The sequence below is a fragment of the Sphaerodactylus townsendi genome, linkage group LG11 (genome assembly GCF_021028975.2).
Source record: "Sphaerodactylus townsendi isolate TG3544 linkage group LG11, MPM_Stown_v2.3, whole genome shotgun sequence".
Taxonomy (NCBI): domain Eukaryota; kingdom Metazoa; phylum Chordata; class Lepidosauria; order Squamata; family Sphaerodactylidae; genus Sphaerodactylus; species Sphaerodactylus townsendi.
Genome location: NC_059435.1, coordinates 30,744,170 through 30,756,492, shown reverse-complemented (window position 1 = coordinate 30,756,492; position 12,323 = coordinate 30,744,170). Strand labels below are relative to the sequence as shown.

Genomic DNA, 12,323 nt, shown 5'->3' with positions numbered 1-12,323 from the left:
AAACTATCAGAATTGTTCGCATATACACCACCAGAGCTCTAGTTAGAGCAGCTTGCTATGTTTTGAGAAGCTTTTGCATCATGTGTGTTTTTTGTCTCTGTCATTTTTCAAGTTTTGTGGACTATTACTTAACATAATAGCTTGGTATGTGGTATTTATTTTCATCTTTGTGGCTTCTGTGCAGTCCCACATTGGACTTGCGTGTGCAGAAGCCAGCTACAGAACAGATTTCCAAAGCTTTCTAGTATAGGTGTTTTTCCACCACTTTTCCACTTCTTGCTGACTTACAGCCCAATCCAGATGAAGAGGGGGCACTGAAGCAACTCCTGGAGGCAGTGAAGGGCTGTGCCCATGGATCTACCCTACCCAGTGCACTTACCCTGCTGGAGGGGCAAATATGTTGGTGGATGGCCACTGTAGCCCTCTGAGACACCTGGATGCTGTTCTGAGCACCCGTCAGTGCTCTTGGGATGCTGCTGGCGTAGCAGGGGCATTCCAGAGGAGAGGAGCTAGCATTATTTGGCTTCCACTCAGTCATCTCCTCCAGTTACACTGTAGCCCAGGGCTCCAACTTCACACAACCCTTTTGGGTGGTGTAAGTCCATGTAACCTAATAGAGGGCTGTCCTGTGGTGAGTAGGTTGTGCTGTCAGCAGGCAGGGCAAGGCAGGCAAGGTGTAGTCAGGTCAAAGTCCAATAGGTCAAGGGGAACCGAGGAGCAGGCACACAGCGGTGACAGATAACACACTTGTTGCACCCAGGCAGAAGCAAGCACACAGCAAGACTTATATAGAGAACCTTGTTCAGGGGACTTTGATTCTGCGAGGAGTTAGTCCTCATCAGATGCAGAGACTTCTAAACTTCCATACCTTGCTGCCAAACAAGCACTCCTTCTGTGCTTCTGCAGTAGCATCCTCTGCTTCTGCCTCCTATGCCCAGCTGGCTGATCACTAGGTTCCTTAGGAGGATCTGCAGGCTTCTCCACCTTTATGTCATCAGGTAGGGATTGATTGGGTGTTGGCTGTGCTGCCTAGTCTTTCTCAGGAGCAGCCAACTCTGGCTGCACTGTCCTCAGGTTCTGCCTCACAGTCCTCTGTGTCCTGGTACCTAGGGGCTAGCTCATGACATAAGTTTTGTTTTGGTTTTTTGCCTCTCTGTACCTCTGAAAAGCCTCCGGGAAGCAGCAAGGCAGTGCAGCAGCAGTGCTGTCCCTGCCACCCAGGCTGTGGATTGGGCTGCCCATCTCTTGACTTAATCTTGAAGCTGTTTGAAAATATAATAGTGATTGTATTACTTGATGCTATGCCTTAAATGTGAGTTCCATGTCAAAAGTTCCTTTTGAGACAGTAGTGCTCCAATTCTTAGTGTGTGTTTCTGCCTAGATCAAGAATGTCTTCCACAATAAGTGCCGCACAGAATTCTTATAAAGGTTGAATGTAAGGTGCTGCTGCTGAATGTTGCCTTTTAAAGATGCTTCTGTTTGAAAGAAACCATGGCTAGACAGTGGCTTTGCATAATATTACAAAGAGCAGGATTGTAAATATAGTAAGGCTGTTCCTTTTCTCTGCATTTATATATATTTTTAAGACAGGAAAAACTAGGTCATCCACTGAGACCTTAAATACAAGTTACTATAGCCACCTTAGGCTTAGAGTATAAAACATTTGCCAGCTGCTGTCTACTTAATCCTCTCTAGTCTATATCTACTTTCTGTAGACAAGGATTTTTTCTTTGATCTGTGAAGTTTATTACAATTGTATTTTCTAAGCTTCTCATGCCTGGCTTTTAAACTTCTTGTGTAATTTCAGTGTAAACTGAGCCTGGCTCTTTCTGGATCCAGTCCCCATGTACACAGTAAACTGACCTAACTTGGAAGTGTCTCCCTTTTCCTAGTTCACATCTCTGGGCAGAGGGAAAAGCCCTTATTGTAATAATTGCTAGTAACTATTGTTATCATTTTTAAAATCTTTGCACTTATTCTTGTTTGCTTCCATATTATTTATTTGTTCATTTGAACTTTCAGATAATGTAGTAAAATAAAAGGATTGTTCCATTCATCTGGACATGCACAAACACCATGCCTATTTTTTTTAAAAAAATAGCACCTTAAATGTATTAATTTTTCACCCCACAAAGTTATTACATCTTTACCTTCATAACCTCTTCAAAATATATACTGCCATCTGCATGGGTTTGTATGGAAACTGGAAACATTCTCCTTATTTTTCCAGATGTGCATTGGTAAAAATTAGCATCCATTAAAAGTATTAAAATCACATTTGGATTAAGTTTGACAGTTCTGATTTTTAAAGTTCTATAAATGCTTTTAGAAGATAACATTTAGACTTTGCTGTGCTCACTTTAAATAACAATTAGAAGCTCCTGTGTGTGTTTTCTGAGGATTAATATATCAGTCATTTATATGTTCAGGGCTGGATATGGTGGGGGTAAGAGGAAGCAACTGCCCCGGGTGGCAGGTAGAAAGGGCTGGCAGTGTTACTGAATATGCTGGGTCTGCCCGTTCTGCAATGAGGAAATTAGCGAGGACTGCCTGGGTTTAATGAGAGACTGGATAACTTTTATTAGATCTTTTCCACCAGAGTTTATGGAGATGTTAGTATGCTGACTAGTTCTGAATAGTATCAGAACTATTGCCATTTGCCATTATAGTGCACCATGTATGTTTTATAATCTTGTATAACCACTCTGTGATGCAGACTAATCCGATATTTGTGCTCGATTGCAGCAGGGACATCATCATGCTATCCAAGGTCTTCCAAAGGGCATCCATTTGTTAGGACACATAGCTCTTCTTTATCATTTACATTAAATCACATTTATGTAAACTGGCTAAGAGAATGTGTCTTTTAAGAAACCATTACCTTGTATGAACAGCTGAAATGAACTACTGTAGAGTGATAATTCAGGCTATGGTTCAATGTCCAAACATTTGGGATATGCAGTTGGGTAACCCCAAGAGCCATCTGTATATTCATCAGGTATCTGAGGTGAGTTGTGCAAGATGGATGGCATTAGTGCTCCCATATCTTCCAACAGTGGTTTTACCCAAATCCATTGAAAGAAAGGGAGCCGGTAGCCATGCTTCACCCAGATAGTATGATAGGATCAGACAGTGAAAAGGCAGTTCTGCCAAAGACTGGGAATGGTATGATAAGACCAGTCTGATTGAGTGGTGACTATGCCTGAATTATTCAAGACAGCGTAGCTGTCTCCCCACTGTGTTGAGAAAAATGGGTGTAAATTAATCTACTTCTAAAAAGCAAGGATATAAAAAGTTTAATAATGTATGTTATTAAAGAGCAATGTCTCAAAGTTAATAAAATATATAAAACATTTCTTGTGTTAGAATAAAACAAAGGACCAAACATGTTTCATGGCCCATTACCTCAAAATCGCAATGGAACATATTCCTGCGTAAAAGAAAATGTGATTATTCGTTTAGGAATCTTGTAGCCTCAATAATGTCTTAAAAGCGATACCCAAACAAATAAAATTTCAAAACCGATGGTAAACTTCAGTTGTTCCATTAAACCAAATGCTTCCAATATTCCTTTTAGAGTTCCGCTTCCAATAATCATAACATAGTTTGAAAATTCACTAGATTTTTCAGTTAAGGAGCTCACTGTCAGGGGAATTGAAGCTATGTGATTGAGATGCATTCCTACCTCAGTGTAACTGCTTAAAGTTACAAATCAATGCTGCTAAAAGATATACAGTCTATACTCATGTTTAAGCTGACTTTTTCAGCACAGTTTTTATGCTGAATAAGCCCCCCTCAGCTTATACTCGAGTGAGGGTCCCACTTACCTGTTCTCTGGTGCAGTGCGGGTGTTCTTTGGTCTCTCCCGCTCATCTGCAGGCACCTGCAGCCTCTGTGGGTGGTCTGATGACTGCTGATATCACCGTTCTTCTTTTCTCCTGCACGCTGGCAGCCTTCCTTTTGTCTGTGCCTTACTGGGCAAGAACCTGCCTGCTTCTGTGTGCTGGTACCTAGGGCACACTGAATCCTTGTCAGATGAATGTCGGATGCAGCCGCCCTTCTTCTCCAGGGCTGTTACCAATGACGTAGCCTTTACAGTCTTACCTATGCTTGGTCATGCCCCCAGTAGCTGCTGCATTTCCCACCCTAGGCTTATACTCGAGTCAATAAGTTTTCCCAGTTTTTTGTGGTAAAATTAGGTGCCTCTGCTTATATTCGGGTCGGTTTATACTCGAGTATATACCAGCCTGCTATGTTACCACTGCCATCTGGGGCATTCTTTCCTTGATCTTTACTTTATGGTTTCACACGCTTTGTAGATAACTAGGCTGCTCTGATACCCTGGACCCATGAGAGACACAGCAGGAAGCCAGGTGGCTTTCTCTCAGTATCTGTTGCTGCTCTTGGGGCGCCTCAGCTCCAGAGACTGTTTTTCACAAATTCTTCGGAAAGTGGGAGGGGGGACTTGTAATAGAATAAAAAGGTGGCAAAGGCCAGGTTTGTCAGAACTGACTTTGCCAAGCTTTGGTGCTCTGATGCCTCATCAATAAATGGTACTGATCAGCAACAGAGAGTTGGTTTACTGGCTTACAGTTCGAGACCTTACACTTACTGAGTTGCCATAAATCACATTAAAAGGATTTAAAAAATTAATAGTATCTTGACTGCACTAGTTTGCTTTCACCTGGTTAACAAAAGAATGCATATCCAAAACAACCAAGGAGTTAAAAAAATAAATAAATTAGGTGCTCAAGTCCAGACGAAGACACTGAAAAGCTAGGTGTACTTAAAAATTAGTGTTGTGAGCTGGTTAAAATAAAACCTGGATTCTGCAAGGTCCCTATGTAGAATCGTGCTTTGCCTGCAAGAAACTGAGCAATGATGTATGCATGTGTTAGCATCTGTTAGACTGGGTTAAATTGATAATAAATATATTCTCCCTCTGAACCCAGGAGGACATCTTCTAGGTGATTCCCATTGTCCGATAAGGGAGGCAGGGACAAGATTGTTCTTGTTTGGCATGAGATTATCCCCCTTTCTTCTCAGCGTCTTTTCTGCCTCACAGGAAGTGCATCTAGCTTTGTTGGCTGCCCTGGTTCTTTGATTTATGTGTTTCCCCCTATCCTTAGCCATTTATCTTATTCCTATTACCTCTACTTCTTTCTTCCTTCTCTCCTATCTGTCTCTATTAGTATTTGCTCCTACTGAGGCTGAGAAGGATCCAGGAGAGCTCCCTAGCTCAGATCGAATTACTCAAGAAGGGCCTGCAAGGCATACTTTTTTTTTTGGGGGGGGGGGGGAATGCATGAGGTTGATCAAGATAACTTTCTCTCTGAGGAAGATATAGAGGCTCTGATCATTATGGGAGCTGAAGAAGCCTTGGACCAGGAGGGCATGGATCCTGCTTGGGCTGCCCCAGTCTCAGCCCCATTGCCACTGCTGTCTTGTGGGGCCGCACTGCCATGCGGCCCGACCATTCCTCATTTGTGGTGGATAGTGGCTTCCTACAAGGTGCCTCTTCTAGCAACAGTATTCAACAGGAGGATCAGAGCATCAGATCCCAGCGTTTACTTGGACTAGGAGTGGTGACAGATCGTTAATTGGGTAATGTGGCTGCGACTGGCTCATTTTCCCTCTACCCTGAATTTTGATCATTTATTCAAGATACCATGAGGGAATAAATCATCGAGTTTTGGCAATAGCAGACTCGTGCCCCAGTTTTACAGGTTCACAGCTGTCCATCTTCTCCCTCCTATACTAGGGATCTTAGCCCTAGGAAAATTCCATCAGAGGGCTCCATATTATCAGAGCCCTTTGGGGGTGGGGCGGTATATTAAATTTGATAATAAACAAACAAACATACATACATAAATAAATAAATAAATAAAATTAAGGTAGCTCAAACATGGAGGAGACTGAGTCCAGATGACGTGTTCACCCAGTCCCTCAATAGTGAGCCCAAGTCAAAGTAAGAAAGAAACTTTCTGTTGGATGAGAAGGAAAAGGTGAAGGTAGAAGTGCCTGAGCTACCTGCTGGGTTCTTCAGAACTAAAGACTTCCAATACCTCTTCTCTAAGACATTAGCTACTCTTGATCTAAAGGATAGTTAGGCCAATGATGATCTATCTAAACCAGTGGTTCTCAACCTTCCTAATGCCGCGACCCTTTAATACAGTTCCTTATGTTGTGGTGACCCCCAGCCCTAACATTTATCCATTTTACAGATGGAGAACACTGATGCAGATAGTATTAGGCGACCCCTGTGAAAGGGTCGTTCGACCCCCAAAGGGGTCGACCCCCAGGTTGAGAACCACTGCTCTAAACCTGACACTAAATTTAAACAGTGGAAATAAATATTTTTCCCTTATGCCTCTCTCCCAGTAAAAAGTCTTGTCTTTTCCTCAGGTTTTTGAAATCCAATTAAAAACTGAGTGGGCTAAACCAATGTCTAATAGGCAAATTCTTGGGTTCATTAAAAAGTTTTATGAAATGCCTTCCTATGTGAAGGAGCCTTTACAGGCACCTCTCATGGATGATCCAGTGGCAGCCCTCCAGTCACTAGGTTTACTCTCTGAGGACAGAGAGGGTTACATTTGAGACAGTATAGACAGAAGAGATGATCAGACTATTAAAAGAGCTCACAAGGCCTCAGCCATGGCCATCAAAGCTAGGGCCCCAGCAGCAGTCATTTGGACCTGGGAACTTCTTCAGCTGATTCCTGAGAACAACCAATGTGTACCAGATGGCACCAACAGACTACTCAAGGTGGCATTCTTTTCAACTGATTCTACTTTATTTATTCAATTTATATGCCGCTCTTCCAAATCGGCTTTAGACTCTCTAACCTTCTTAGCCAACACTGTGCCATTGGTAGCAGCTGCAAGACTTGTGCTTTGACTCTGAGCCGGGCAGGCAGACTACCATTCTAAAAGCCATCATGTCTGTCTTACCCTCTCCAAGGAGATAAGCTGTTTGAAGAGGTGCTTATGAAGATTCTAATAGAGACCAGAGGTAAAACTAAAGCTATGCGTAGGAGCTATGGGAAGACAATTAACAGACAGGAAGGAACTTTTTGTTTTGTTCCCAACAAACATTACCCAAGTTCAGGCAGGATAATCAGCAGAATACCTGGACCCAATCCAGACGCAGTTCCAAAAGAGGATGCTTTAACCATAGATTCAGATCCAGCCTGGACAGATCTGGCCTAGACAAAAAAGCAGGACTCAGAGATGCCTTCAGTGGAGGGAAGACTAACAAGATTCAAGGAAGTCTGGTTACGATCAGGGGTGGACAACTGGGCGACAGAAGTTGTCTCAAGTAGCTATGCCATAGAATTTATTTGCCTTCTACCAGAGCACACATTACATTCTCCTATAACTCGAAATCCACAAAACGGGGCAGAATCTTACAGTGCACAGATAATCTTTTATTGATTCAGGCCACGGAATTGGTTCCTTCCCCAGAAAGGAGCTGAGGCATTTACTCAATTCTCTTCTCAGTTCCTAAACAGAATGGGTATTGGAGGGCCATCTGAAGTTCCTCAGCTGGGTCATCAATTTGTGACATAGTTCACACCTTAGTATAAATTATTCCCCAGATTCAATCTCTGGCATATTCAGTTAAAGATTTCAGGTGACAGAATGGTGGCATCTGTCTATGAAGTCCTGGTGAGAAATTAGTAGTCCATTGGTTTTAGATTGATGTAAGACTGCCTTCCCTAAAGGGAAAAGAATGTACAGTGCAAAAAGTGAAAGAAAGAAGCTTACAATGAAGTTAACTTCAATAGCCTAGATACATTTTGTTAAAATGAACGTTGTGTTACCTGTGATTAATGACAGGAAATGTGCTATGACACCAAATGCATATGGTGCGATGGTAAATTTAGATCTGAACTGAGGTATAATTGAACATTAACATTGCATACACAAATCTTTTAATTAAAATATGTGTTAATGTTATGTAATGGATGGTTCACTGTTAACAGAATTAGAACATTCTGGAATTAGAACATTCTGTTGAGTTTTTTCTAGCAGTGAAACCCAGAAGTGGGCATTGCTGTGGAGGAAAACTGGCTCCAATCAGATGCTGGTATTGGGGGGGTGGAGGGGGGAGTTTAGGGCAGGGAACGTGGCGTCAGGGCCTTCCACCAGCCAAAAGGGTGGCATAACTCCATTTTCATTTTTAGTTCAGAGCAAAAGCCTGGAGGCTTGCTTTATTTATGTTAATAGGAAAAAGCTAACTATTTATAAAGAGTTGTAAAATTGTTTTATGTATTTAAAATAATTAGGGCACACACATAATGTACATTATAGATTTCTAAATGTATTGCTTGCATGAAGTTTTTTTGAAGCCTGGTCCCATCCACCAAGCTGATGTGTATACAACATTAGCTGATTCAAAATTCTGGATGCAGCACCAATTTTTCCTATATGGAATCTCACCTGGAGTATGACTTACATGTAGACTCTGATTCTTTGTCACAGTAGGTGTACGGTGATAAACTATCAAATGTCTTAAAACATGATCCGATTGTTACCAAGTTCCCATGTAAACGTACACTGCTAAATAGATAACTGGCAGTGCCAGAAGGGAAGGGGTACTAAACCCAGGCCCATTTTCTCCCCACCTGCTAAGCTGGCTGTCTTGTGCAAATCTGTTCAGCAAGTACTCTTCATGAGCGCCTGTGGTTTGAGGGACCTGTTCTTTGAAAAAAACCTTTTATATGCTACTGTAATGTGCTACTGCAGTAAACACAGGAATAGCGGTAATCCAAGAGCCAGTTTTAAAACCATCTCTTCCAACCAAGCAGTTCATTTACATTGATTTAATTAGGACACAAACAGATAAAGAATTCAGGTTATTCTGAACTCTGTTTTCAGCTTTCATCAACATTTTTTTATTTGGACACACTATCTGGCCTCCTGACTAGATTGAACTGCATTTAATTTGCCCTCATTATACCCCACATTTCAGCTATTACAATCAGAAAGCTTAGTTCTCAAGGACTTCAGTGGGAAGAGAATGTACTGCTTTTTGGAGGGAAGCCTAGGGCAAACAGAAACAAATGGAGAAATCTTCTCTCGATGAAAATGGAGGGGGATGGCTGAATGAAAGCTTTAGTGATTGGATTTAGGGCACCTTTGTAGCTTGTGCTTTGTATTTGCGGTTAATGTTATTTTCTTTCAATGCTGCGTTGCAACTAAGCTTGTATTGTACTTTAGATTTGGATGTTAGGCAAAACCCTGCTTCCTAGACAAATGTATGTTTCTTTCAAATTGGTCTTAATTTTCTGATTAATAACATGAGGACTCTTCATAATTACTACATGGGGATGGGATTATTTATTTATTTGACTTGGTATACCGCTCTACCCCTGAAGGGCTCTGAGCAGTGTACAACAGAACCAACAAAAACAAACAATATAGCATAAAACAACAATACAGTCAAATAACACATTAAATAATACATTAAAAGCCATTTTAAATTTGTTTAAAAAACAGTAGCAACAGCATAGCCTGCCCATGTTTATTGATTGCTGGCGTCCAGTGCTAAATTCCCAGGAGGGGACCAGCAAATTGCTGGAGCCAGATGGTACATGGGGGCATCAAGGGGGGGGGATAAGGAATTAGTACATTTCTGCACCCCTTACCTCCCTCTCCAGTAAGCTGTCAGTCAGCAATCATCAACCTTTCTAGGCCTTTGGGTACCTTTGACATTCTGATACGATGTGGTGGGCACACCCACAAAATGGCTGTGTGGGAGGCGGAACTAGCTATAAAATGGCTGCTACAAGTTATCTTCAGCCACACATTCTTGTGTTGTGGAAGCTGCCTAGCAACAGTTTAAAAAATCTGTACTGCCAATCAAATCTTCTGTGGTCTATTAGAAGCCTGACTGGGCAAAAGTATCACCTTGTCCCACCCACTTCCTAAAGACACTTGACTGGTGCAGGGAAAGGTGTTGGCAGGCACCATGGCACTCATGGGCCCCACACTGGGGACCCTGGTATAAACTCTTGTGCAAGCCCATGTATGTTTGATCAGGCTATTTTTCTCCATCTATTTTCTTCTTTACCTCCCTTCATCCATTCTCAGCTTTCCAAAGGTAATGAATGTACTCAGTTCTGAGGCTGGTGGAGGTGGGTTGGATTTTTTTTTCAATTTGCAAACTAATTTTTTGTATACTTTGAATACCCAGAAATCCTGAATTCTGTGGCCACCTATTTGCAGCCTTTATGATAGGCACACAACTGATTTGTGTATCTACACTGATTCCTAATCTGTTTCCAGATACAATTAAAGATTCTGGTGCTGCTGATTAGAGCCCTGCATCATCGCTTGAGACCAACGTACATGTACAATATAATTGACTTTATTTGCTGTCAGATTAAACTCTCATAACAGTTTGCTGCTGTTCTGCTGCCTATTATTTTTGGAATACTTGTAAACTATAAGATGTTTATATCCAGCGTAGTACGTGCTGTTGAAGGCAAAACCCTGCTTCCTAGACTTCCTAGACCCATGCTCCGTTTGCCTGACTCTCCAGGTTAGTGTTGATTAGGCTCTGTTGCCAGGGCAACAATCTACTGTCATCTTGAAAAGCTGGAGAGTGTTTCAATGGCAAGATCGCCTTCTGAGAACGTGCTACTATATTTAACATTTTATGACCATTCAAAAAAATTATCTTAGCTACAAAAAGGCTCAAGACTGTATGCTGTGAAATGAAGCATTAGTCAAAACAAATCAAATCAGAAATCACTTGTACAATTCAGGAATCATTCAGAGGAAAAAAGTAAGTGGCTAACAGTGCCGTCTTGTGTGAAGTTACTCTACCCCAACTACATAGACTAGAGTAACTGCATAGAATTACAGTGACAAACCAAAACATTGCTATACAATGTGCTAAATTTCTAATGGACTATTGCTGTTATGGAGTTTTTCATGTGATAATACTTAAACAGTGTTTACCTGACAATCCACACCCTGGAATATTGCATAGTGGTTAAGTATGGCTTCTGTTGTACGTTTCTTGACTTCAGTACCTTATGTATTGGGGGGAGGGGTGGCAGTTCACTTTCATTTGGTCTTGGGCACTGTCACTAGCTTACCTAAGCAATGCATGAGTCAGGGATTCTGAAACAAATGTTACTACTTCACTCTCTCATTATGTATACATGTTCATAACTGAGATTTGGCAAGGCATTACCTTCCTTGGTAGTTTGCTGTTTATAGACTGTGAGACCCACACAGATCTTACTAGTGCCCATTTTTGGTTACCAGGGATCAAGACAAACTTTATATGCAGCAGTGTGGGTTTTTTAAATGATCTGTTTCAGATTTGCTTGGGTCATAAAGATGATTTTTAAAGCTTTCTGTTTGTATTTAGCCTTCTAGCACAGCAATAATGCTGCCAATATTGCTTTGTAACTTGTGTCTGTTTGCTGCCAGCTATTATTCTTTATCTGTTCATCAGTTTCCAAGGTTTGCCTTCGGAGGCTGCATATTTGCATTTTTATTTGCTTTCCCTAGAAACTTGTGGATGTCTGTGAATATTTCCAAGGTGAAGTTAAATTTGGATCCAAGGCTGCCATAAAGAATGCTGTAGCCCTAGGTAACATATTAAAATGTCCTCCCATTCATGGGTCATTTGGGGTTCCTTAACTCCACTAGAGAGCTGGAAGGCGTACTAAGCAGGACTCCAGAATACACACATATATAGCAGCCATGTTTTCTGCCTAAGTTCACTGTAGAATTTTTTTAAATACTTTTCTAAGACTATTATTTCAACAAATTTAGAAGTATTTAACTCTGGTCCCTTCCGCACACGCAGAATTTTAATCCACTTTCAGTGTACTTTGCAGCTGTGCAGAATAGCAAAATCCACTTGCCAATAGTTGTGAAAGTGGATTGAAAGTACATTATTTTGCATGTGTGGAAGGGACCTCTGTTTCTCAATTCGTATGCAGAACATGTCATATGGAAACCTGGATTAGAATTAGATGGAAGTTGAGTGAAAATTGACAGAAGGAACATCAATATTTTGAGATATGCAGCTGACATCACATTACTGGCAAAAAATAGTGAAGACTCTAAGCCACTCTTGAATAAGTGGAAAAAAAAACGAGTCACAGCTCATACCCTGCCAAACATTTTGTGAGTTTTTAAGGTGCTAATGGACTTTTGCTGTTTTCTACTGCTACAAACATACCAATATGGCTACCAAATCATGATCTGTTGATGAAGGTTAAATAAGAAACTGCCAAAGCAGAACTACAGGTGAAAATCAAGAAGACAAAAGCAATAACTATTGAGGAATTACATGTC

The 12,323-nt window shown here is 41.3% G+C and overlaps 1 protein-coding gene across 4 annotated transcripts in view; it reads left to right on the top strand.

The window, feature by feature from the left end:
• The window catches only part of ANO10 (anoctamin 10), a 72,781-nt gene that overhangs the window by 45,538 nt on the left and 14,920 nt on the right, over window positions 1-12,323 (top strand). The gene's annotated exons all lie outside the window — the stretch shown is intronic.